Below are 11,654 nucleotides of genomic sequence, written 5' to 3' on the forward strand. Positions count from 1 at the left end.
AAGATACTTCAGAGGGCTTGAAGAAACTGTTTCACCTGCTCATCAACAAGATCTGACAAAATAAGAGCAGGACGGTTCGGCCCCATGGGTCTGGTCCGCCAGTTAAAAAGATTATGGCTGACCTGATTATGGCCTAAACTCCACTTTTCTGCTTGACTATCCTCACCACCCAGACCCCCATAACTCTTGATGCCCTCGTAAAGCAAAAATCTGTCCAATTCAATGTGGAATATATTTGACCCAGCCTTCAATGCATTCTGGGGAAGCAAATTCCAAAGATTAATGAACATCTGAGAGTAGAAATTCCTCTCATCTCTCTGAACTGGGAGATCCTTTTTTTCAAAAATATAAATCTATTCTCCTGTTATGATCCAAGCCAGAAACTCCAAGGTATTTCACAAAGTCAGCACTTTGATTTTGGCATTGGTGAGTATAACGTGTTTCACTCCAGGTATGATTCAAGTGACCCACTAGGGAGCTTTTATCAAATAAACGTTTATTTTAGAATACGGTTAAAACGTAAATAGAAACTTAGTATAATTTCTACCAATGACAAATTTTAAGCATGATACAGTATAAACTTAACAGCCAGCTAACTATAATGTTCCAAGCCAAACAACATCCTATTAACATACATCTCTTCTTAGACATGGCACAAAAAATGCTAGTATGCTCATGAGATGCTGGATTTTGCAGGTTTTTAACACCTGCCGTGAATTGGTCCTTTGAAATATTGGATTACAATTGAGGCTTCCCAGTCCTGGAACTTTCAGCATACCTCGTGAGAGAGAGAGAGAAAGAAAGAGAGAGAGTTAGAGACACGGCTTGCCTCTAGCCTCCAGCTCGCAACCCACAGACAGCAGGATTTCCAACACCAGGGAGAGAAACAAGAAACAATGGATGGAATTTTACCAGCACATCTGCCCGAGGTTTGTATGATCCTGTCCAAGGCTAATGAAGAATGCAGTTCTTTGCACCTCACCTTGTAATCAGGATGGACGTGCTGGTAAAATTCCGGCTAATATGTTCTGTCTCCAGTCCAAACAGCTTCTGAGCCAAAATGAATCTAAAGCCTCGGACTTTGCTGTGGAAAAAACTGTCTTCCAGGCATTAACTGAACTGTCAATCATTCTCCACCAGCACTTCAACAGGGTCATAAAAACCCTTGGACACTGCACTGGGCCAGATGAAAAACCAACATTGTTTCTATTATCTTGCTTCAGAAACAATAAAAGATACTGGTTACAAACAGCACAGCATCAGTGCAAAAAATGCCAGGCCTGCTTGAAAAAAGCCTTGCAGGGAGCATGATTAAAATACATTTCTAAAAGGTACACTACTGTCATACCCCATGAGATAAAAAAGAACATCTTTTCAGCATCCATTCCTCATGCATAATAATCCTGGTAATTTTGGATTTCCCTAGAGCTGGCAATTATGTTAGCAATCAGATTGATTAAAAATGACTAAATGTGTCCCAATTATGGTATTTTCATATGCTGATCCCATGTCTTTCCTATATGGTTCAGTTTTGTGCAATCAGTAATGATTCACCCATTCAAATGACTATAAAAATAGAGGAAACTAATGCATTTTGCTGTATAAAAACACAGCTTAATGTGGCGCTCTCCTCCATGGAAATATTTTGATTTTTACCACTGATATCTGAAAATAAGATGTTTTTCTTGTGGGGTTATTTGCCAAATTTTGCTTGACTTTTGTAAATTATTTAATGATTTTTCTGAATTTGAGAAAAAGGTAATTTCGTGTTAATTTTCACAGAATAGCAATTTTAGGCTTACCACAAAAAATTGCTGTCTCAATTCTAAACCATACTTTCCCCAAACATATTTAATGTGTGCACAGGGTGTATTTGAACTAGGAGTGGAGGTGATGAGAAGGTCCACAAGTAAGGTAAACTAATGGACTGATTTTTTCAGATTGAGCAGAGGTCCCAACACTGGGAGCAAAGGAATGTCACTAGCACACATTAGCGGCCAAACTTCATCCCCTCATTTTGTGGGAGGCAGCCAAATAAGAGGCAGCTGCTGGTGATAGAACTCAAGTCAAGATAGAAGACCACCTTCCCCACAACCAATATCAGGGTGGCACAGTGGCACAGTGGTTAGCACTACTACCTCACAGCGTCAGGGATCCGGATTCAATTCCCGGCTTGGGTCACTGTCTATGTGGAATTTACACATTTTCCCCCATCTGCGTGGGTTTCCTTCGGTTTCCTCCCACAGTCCAAAGATGTGCTGGTTAGTGCATTAGTCATGCTAACTTCTCCCTCAGTATACCCAAACAGGCGCCAGAGTGTGGCGACTAGGGGATTTCCATAGTAACTTAACTGCAGTGTAATGCAAGTCTACTTGTGACTAATAAATAAACTTTAACTTTATCTGCTGGCCCACACAGAGGGTTGGCAATTAATCCATCTCAGCAGTACCACCACGAGTAATGGCCCTGGTGAGGCAGGCAGGTGGGTGCGTGGGCAGACAGGTGGGCAGGCAGACATGCAGGGGCCCTGCAGCCTATAACCGGTGGGCAAGAAAATGTTTTTTAAAAACTGCAGCACCGGGTGCTGGATGGAAAATCCTTCTGGGGTGTTACTGGAGTTGCCTTCTCTCACTGTGGTCCCCTCTTTGCTTAAAAATTCCTTTCCTGCACACCAAACAACGGCTGGGAGGCTGTCTCAATTTAGCTGAGGGAGGAGGTCATTTGCCATTTGTTAAATGCCAACTGCACCATAATCTGGCCATTAATAGACTTCCTGCATATCTAAATGCAGTTGACACTCAACTGTCTTTGGGCAACTAGGGATGGGCAATAAATTCAATGTTCTAGGGATTAACTTGTTTTTAAAAATTGGCTGCTTGCCTCCTTGGGGGAGATAGTCTATCCTCTTCCAGGCCAATAAAACTCCCCTGTGACAGGCCAGTGTCAGGGAGATGATTCATCATGGATCTCTGTGATTTTTCTCATCAGCCTTGCATGCACCCTCTGCACCTATTCCAGTCTCCTACGGGACAATGGAGTTCTGCCCAATGAATAACAATGTCAGAAATAGAATTGGGTGGATAGAGTTATTCAATTGCATGAATGGCTACAGCTCATTTTTAATGCAATAGTTTCATGAATGCTTATATTATTTTGGACTTAAAGGAAAAATGGTGAAATTTACCTCCTGATAATTTCATTTTGATTTCTTGGCGGCGGGAATATTTAATATGATTGGGCTTGAAGTGCAGTGCAGAAAGATACAGATAATCTTATACCCTTTCCCATTGACTCAACTTTGTAGCTTGTCTAGTTTAGGAATGGGCAGTAAACGATTTGATTTGAATCTACTCATTTCAATCTGGTGCACAACGTTTTATGTTAACTAATCAAAAGAAATGATCCATTGTCCCTGCTGCCCAAACACAAATAAAGTAGGAACTATTAAAGGACTTGAACTACAAAATCTACTTCTATCATTCCCGAGTCTACAAGTGCCATTTTGATACTGAAACTACAAGCGCACCTCCAGTGTGGATCACGCCAGTTATAATTTTGGTGAGGGCCTGAGCACATGTATTTGGAGTGTAAGCCTGAGCACTGCAGAGTAGGCCGATTGTGATTTCAGTCAGTATGTCGCACTGATTGGATGCCAGCACTAGCCATTTGCAATCTCATTTCTCCAGCTCCTTTTCCCTCTTAAATAACTATTAGTGAACATATGTGTAGCAGAAAGAAGTACTTCCCACCAACACTCATAAAGGGGATTATCAACCATGTTCAGGTTATTTGTTTACTTGATTTCTACTGGCTCTGTCTGAGTTTATAGAAGTTTGGTTGGTTTTGAAAGTTGGTTTTGAAGCGTTCCAATCCGACCACATTTTTCCATGAAATGTTAAATCATAGAGTCCCTGCAGCGCAGAAGGAGGCCATTCAGCCCATGATTCGGCACCGACTCTCTGACAGAGCACCTTACCTAGGCCCACCTCCCTCCCCCCGTCCCTTTGTCCCATAACTCCATGTATTTACACAGCTAACCCCCCTAACCTAAGAGGCAATTTAGCATGGCCAATCTGCCTAACCTGCACATCTTTGGACTGTGGGAGGAAACCGGTGCACCTGGAGGAAACGTATTCAGACATGGGGAGAATGTGGAAACTCCACACAGGCAGTCACCCGAGGTTGGAATCGAAATACTGAAGTTGCCATTCTCCTTGAATGGCAAGGAGAATGGAGAAGGAGAGAGGCAGCAACACAATAACAAGCTACTCTAAAAGGAAGAAGGAACAAGGGGAGAAGGCAGGAAGCCATGTACAACCAGGGCACCTAGTAAACAATTCATTCATCTCAATCTAAACGAGGAAAACTGTCTGCAATGCTCCATTATATGACTGTGATGCTCACAGAAATCTAACAAGTTTTGCAGACAGCCAAGCTCAGAATTGAAGGATGACACTCCCATAGTGCATCAAAGTGATTGTGGTCAGAGAAATTTCTTTATGTTGGGATTCTCCCAGGGTGGGATAGGTGACATCCCTAACATCTCCCAGTTTCACTGCTACATAAGGGATGTGACTGCTGCTCTTTATACCAGGAGAGGGGAGTACATTGTGCTCTCACTGACCACAGAGAGCACGCACGTGACTTTGCCAGGATTTAGGGCTTCCCTGTGGTGTAAGGTGCCATTTACAGCACACAGGCAGCATTGCAAGCATCACATCTAAATGCAAAGATGTACCACAGCCACAAAGAGCCTACAGTTGGTATGTGATCATGCTCAGCATATCATGCCGGTGAATGTCTGGTATCCAGACTGTTCTGGGCCAGTCAGTTGTTGCCTCGGTATTTGTTAAGACCAGAGGGTGACGGCTGGGTGTCAGGGGTTAACTGCTTCACTCCTGACTCTGCTATGTTACCTAATCTCACTTGTACAGCATGCATATAATAAGAGCCAAGCTACCACTCGAGCAGACCATTGTGTACTCAACAAATGCTTCTGCTGCCTGGAGCACTCTGGAGGAGTGCTGTAGTATTCACTGGAATGTAATTCATCAGAATCTGCTGTATCCTAAACAACCACACCCGGGCACAGCTCTTACTATCAGCTACACGGTGAGTGACTAAGGAGGGAGAAGCAGAATAAGGTGAAAAGGAGGAGGAGGAAGGAAGCAACAAAACATCCCCTTTCAGGTCAAGTTTTCTATGATTGTTTCATTGAGTTGTGGTACCAGCAAGCACAGCCCCAATTCCCCATGAAGCAACAGACCCACATCTTGCCTTCCCTCTCTTATTTACTCTCACATGGTCCTCTTGACCACAATGCTTCAATAAAAGCCACAGCAAACTATTCCAAACCAACTTTTCCAAACATGTCATTCCGTACAGTCACACATTTGTTTGACAAGACTGTGAGACAGCTCTTTGGCATAAGCTCCCAGATATTCATAAAGTGGACTTTGCAGGGCTGGGTTTGGCATTGTCATTTTCAGTGGCTAGGTTGATGCCAGGTGGTCCTTTTTATTGACTTTGTAATGGTTCAATACAACTGATTGACTTGCTATTTCTGAGGGCATCTAAGAATCAACTACATTGCTGGAGTCACGTATAGACCAAGCCAGGTCAGCGTGGTAGATTTCTTTCCCTTTTTAATAATTATCCAAGTGCAATAGGCTAAAGGTTCCTCCATTTGTGTACGTATGACTCAATTTTAGAGCACTCAAACTGGTGATAATAATATTGGTCAAGTAACAAATGATTTGTGCTTTTTCTACTAATGTGTTATGTTGAATATTTTAATCTTCTAGTTACTATCAACACTGCACCATGTATCAAGCATTTAGCAGTCATTCTACTTAAATCTAAGAATAACTGGAACGCACATCTGAAAGTGCTTTAATTTTTAGCAGTAAGTGTTCTTGTTTTTATGATGCATCTTACTCATGTAAGAGAAAAATTGGAGCACAATCCTTCTAGATTTGCGCTGATGTTAGTCGTACTTCTATACGTTTGGAAAATGGGCTGCTGTAAATACCACAGAAAGACACTCAGGGGAAAATATTGTCAACAGATCAATGCATCCCTGGGTAAAATCATAACCTGTAAAGGCACTGAATGGCTCAGTGAGCCTTTGGTGTGAAACTGCTATAAATTGAACAGTTTGACAGGAAGAAACTAATCTGTTCCACATCACTTGGACAAGGGTCACACACTACAGCCGGCTCCTCAAACACCTTTTTAATGGCATTGACTTGTTTTGAAAAATCTTTAGTTAATGCTGGCTTTACAACAGAAGTGCAGTGACACTATGAAAAGCAAAGCTTGTTTCCACAAAGCAGAAATGCAGTTATTACCCATGTGTTAGAAAACATGGATTTTGATTCTGCTTCTTCCTGTACAATTTTGCTCCAACCATGGTTATTCAAAACTGCATCTCACTGTGCGGCAGACTACTGGCACAGGCTGGAGCTTACAATAAACTGCATGGACTGCACTCAGCTCAATTTAAGGTTTTCTCAATATAGAAATATAGAATGATATTTTTACTTGTACAAAATAAAATGAAAATTGCCTGCATTTGTGACACTGTGAAGGAGTATTCATTTACTCGTGTAGCTACAATACCATGAAACATTTTATAAAGAAAATGTTAGCCCTTTTCAAATTAATATGATAAAATGCAAAGACTATCAGGTCATCTGGAAACTTAAAGCTGAGCTTAGCTTTCAACAAGCTTGTTTTTAAAGGTCATTAAAATTACATGAAAAATATTTCTTTGTCAGGAAAGAAAAGGAGCAGTCAGTCAAAGTGGACTCTCAGCTAGATTGTGCAAGAACTTTTTGCTGCTATGTCACTGTACAAGAAGATAAACGCTTGTCTTTTCTCCTTGTTGATAACAATTCCGGGAGTTGTCATCTGGTCAGAAACGATGAGATGAAAAGAGCGCCGTCTTACATTTGCTGGCTGCTGACGACAACTGGGTAGTAGTTCTGACATGCATCCACGGGCCTAACAATGTATCCGTATTCACGATTCGTATCAACAGCTGTGTACCGAATGTGCAGTCATATCACATTAGGAGGATTCACTTGAAATACAGTTAATTTCATGCTTTATGGTTTGCTCCCCACATCCCTGAATAGCTGTGCAGAGTGAGATAACAAACACACCCACCAGCTGAAAGCCCTCAGAGGTTGCTTTCAATCAAGTCAGCAGTTTCCTTTTAACGGATGTCAATGCTTCCCTATTGTAGGAGCTGTTTCATTCACATGACTGGTAATTAGAACAAAAAAGGAAATTGGTTAATTTTCTAGTATAAAAGGTGCACCTGATTTGCATCTTTCTGGTATACTTTTCCTTCTACTGCCAGAGAAGCACAGTTCTTGTAAATTTTGGATAGCCATTTTATTTTTGTTCAGAAATATCTCAGCAATTGACTTTCATTTCGTTATCGTATCAATGCAGTGTTTTTTAAATTATTAATTTTAAAAGGCCAGTTATTCATTTCAGACCCATTAATAGAAATATTGTCTTTTCTGAAGAATATTTCATTCTATGAATTTATGTGAGTTGTTTAATAAATGTCTCCACATTATTGTAAGTGAAATGCAGAAGAGAAGCATCAAACATGGGTATCTATTTCATGAGCCTTTACACATGTGGAATCTTATTAAGGTGAGAAAAATATTTTAATGCATCAATTTCATTTATGAAATAACACAACTGTAATTTCAACGTGTATTTGTTTTCCTTCTATCTCTTTATAACTTTAACAAATGTGTAGTAGAATGTGTACCAAGTATTTAACCATATACAAGAACATTTGAAGGCCTGGCAAAGTGTGTTATTGTTTCATACTACATGGTCCAGGAAGTAAGATATGCTCATCAATCAGCCACTATATAAAGGTAACAACATCAAGAAATTAATTTAAACTCAGCACTATATTTTCTGGATTCCATTTACACTGAAAGAACTTCTGTGCCAGTGGGAGCTAATTTTCTGAGGAACTCACTTATCATTGTTGGAATGTTAAGACCAGCATAAAACAAGTGCAAATAAACGTCCACAAGCAAATATAATAGTGAGTGGGCTGCTGTCTTCTATTATAGAAGCTCAGTCTCAATACACTTGGGTGGAATTTTCCCATCCCGCCTGCCACGGGAATCTTAGCATGCAAAGGTCTGTTGAACTCGGGCGGGAATTTCCGGATTGAGGCGAGTGTGGCCAGAAAATCCTGCCCCTTGTCTCTGCTGTTTCCCTTTCAATATCATATGGAACCCGCCTAATAGAAAATGGAACAAAGTCATGATGAAGTTTGGCACAAATAATCGAGGATTTTAATATACGGGGAAAACGGCATGGTCTTTGAAAGCAAAACCAGCTAAAAGCAATTACACTCTACTTTTCCCATGGCAAAAATGGCAAACGCCCCTTATACTATCATTAAGCTGAAACTTTCCTATATTGTGCTTTAGTGTGGGTGTAACATTCATGTATTATTTGAATATAGGTTTTATGGATGTATTCTCCTTACTTATTCTGTTACCTTACATTGTCTTCTCCAGTCCAAGTGATGAACCAAAACAAATCACAGTACCATTGTGTATCATGACACCTGTCAATAGAAATACTGCACTTTAGTTTTATTTTCTAAATATAGTTAGCCTTCTTAGCTCACTGATATGCAGCTTTACATTAGACCTCATCTAACTGATGCATTCATGTAGTTAATAAAGCTTATGTTATCAAATTGTACTGTGCATAATCTTAGTGATCAAAAACCTTATTTTATTTTACATATTATTGACATGTTAATAAGGGAGTCTTCAAGTTTGCATTTTTAAAGTGCCAAATACAGTAATGTAGCCTTAAGAAAGGTAATGTCTAACCAAGGCACATTTGCACATTTGGGTTTCAGTGAGTCTCGTATTCGTGGTAAAGCAAAGCCAAGACTAGAAAGCTGATTGGCTGGGAAGATGGCTTGAGGACGAGATGTACCAGGGCCTCTGTTCAAAAGGGTACAATTTAAGGTTAGTTTATTGTAAGGAAGCTAGAAACACTCCTCCTATCTGTCAAGAATTTTTAATAATGGGTACAAGTTAAGGTTAGCTTGTTGGAGGGAAGCCAGAAGCATTCTTTCCATTGGCTAGCAATTATAAATATTTGCTTAGAAGTTGTTAGTTGTGTTGGCACAGGTGCACATACTTTGGCCGAATATTGCAAAACCTGCATTCAAGGAAGGATATAAATATGGGGAACTATCACTGGGGTCTTTGCACTTGCCAAGATATAGTATTTGTTACAGAACACATGCTGGATGAATTTTGTTTGCAGAACAGAGTCAGCAAAAGGACACTTGCTAAGAAGTTAACATTTGCATAGGACATTGCCAGTCAATGGGTATTTGTCAAGGACTGAGATGTTGCAGTGAGATTCCAATATTAGGTTTATCTCCGTTAGGACAGATGGTCTCCACATCACCCAATCCCACCAAAATATTGAGCAAAGTGCTACTTCAGAATTCCTAATCCACTGTCACAAATACTTGGGATGGATTCTGGACCATGTTTGACTGGTCAGCATGGGTCCCACTCCATCACACTTCAGGGTGTCTTAAGGAATTTTGGGCTCCTAAATTGAAAAGGGATCTTACCTTGCAGATCTATTTGAGTCACAACTTACAACTATCTATGACACTGCCAATAGCAACGTTCAGTTGGTAAGCAGGATAGGGATGCTGCAAATGCTTTTTTTCAATAGTTGTGTGTTCAAAGCATTTCTTTTTATCCAGTACAATCTTCAAATCAGAATGGAAGCTAACTCATTTTGTTTCCATTCTGCAGTTCCAGCCCTCCCTAATGATAACCTGTGGTGTTGATGCACTTGTCAAAGGAAGGGATGAAAGTAGGGTTGCACAGAAGCACCGAGCGTGATTCAGATGCTAAGAGATCACTGAGTAAAATGAAATAGATGTTACTCTGTTACCAGCTACTAAATCTATTAACTGCCCTTTATAAAAGTAATTAATAATTTGGTCTTTGCAGTTTCAGTCAATTCTTTTCCCTTTACTTCTCTCTTCACCAGTCTCAAAGCCTCTCCACTTTAATACTCTCTTTCTCTCTTACTACACCATTGCCATGGATTATTATTGGAATAAAGAATCACTAACTTAAAAGGGAAAGGAGCAAACCATTGGTAAAAATTACTATTTTAGCTTTACCCTGGCTTATTGTTAATCCACCCATCTTCCTTTTGTGGTCTGATGTTGAAAGAAAGGAATCTCAGCCATCACAAAATTTAAATAATTTCAGAAATTGATGGAATTGCATGGTTAGTTGGTAAACAATTGGAACCAGAAAATTGAACGTTTTTTTCTCTATTCTGTATCCAAAGTATTAAAATCATATGTGGTGCCCCAACTGTTGTTCTTTAGCTCAGTATTATTTGGGATTAAATTGTGGATTTTTGTGGGAGCCCATAATTCTTTTTTTGTGCTTTTCTATCCTTTTTCACTATGAATGGTTATCATAGGAAATGCATGGTGTTAAATGGAGAGCTCCCCTTATTTGTAAACAACAGCAGTATTGTTGCAGTGACCCTATCTCTAACAGCTTAAATGGAGCTCTCCATCAGGGAGGTAATGTGGCCTAATGCTATTATTGCTTGACTATTAATCCAGAAACTCAGCTAATGTTCCGGTGACCTGGGTTCAAATCCCACCACAGCAGACGGTGGAATTTGAATTCAATAAAATATATCTGGAATTAGGAATCTACTGATGACCGTGAAACCATTGTCAATTATCACAAAAAACCCATCTGGTTTATTCATGTCCTTTAGGGAAGGAAATTTGCTGTCCTTACCTGGTCTGGCCAACATGTGACTCCCAAGCCACAGCAATGTGGTTGACTCTCAACTGCCATCAGGTAATTAATAATGGGCAATAAATACTGGCCAGCCAGCAATGCGCATATCCCATGGAGGAATATAAAAAAATGTCAAACATCTATGCAGAGCTGTGCTGAATCTCAGAGTAGTGTGAAACCATCAGTATAACTTTGTGCTCCTGCATGTCTAAAGCAGGTTACAACAGATTAATTGAATTTGAGTACAACTGACCTTTGTAGATTATAATTGTAAGATCAATTTTGTTATCATATTTAAGAAGGTTACATTGCTACCCAAGGACATGGGTAAAGATATCTGACACTGATTTATTTTTGTTACGGATAATCCCTATTCTCCTCCCATGATTTCATTAAGCTGTTGTTTCGTGGATAGGGTGAGGACAGTGATCAGGGGTGATCTGGCCTCCCACCAAGGTAGGAAACCAAGAGAATTCTGTGAAGAACTTCAGGGCTTATATCCAAGACATATAAATTGGGAATAACTCTGCCGGGTATAGAATGAGATTTCATCAGCTGGAGAAACAAAAGGGCAATGCCAATTAACTGCAACAGTTCTGCATAAGGGAAAAAAAATTGGCCAGGACTCTTATAGTTGATATCTATATGATGATCTCTGCTGCAACTATACATTTGTGAACACTGGGTAAAGATAAGCTCAGAGGATGCGGGAAAAACTTAGCAGATCTGACAGCATCTCTAGGGAGAGAAACTCTGCTTTTCCTCCCTATGGATGCTGCCAGACCTGCT

Source organism: Carcharhinus amblyrhynchos, chromosome 16 (assembly GCF_965287045.1).
Source record: "Carcharhinus amblyrhynchos chromosome 16, sCarAmb.v2.hapA, whole genome shotgun sequence".
Taxonomy (NCBI): Eukaryota; Metazoa; Chordata; class Chondrichthyes; order Carcharhiniformes; family Carcharhinidae; genus Carcharhinus; species Carcharhinus amblyrhynchos.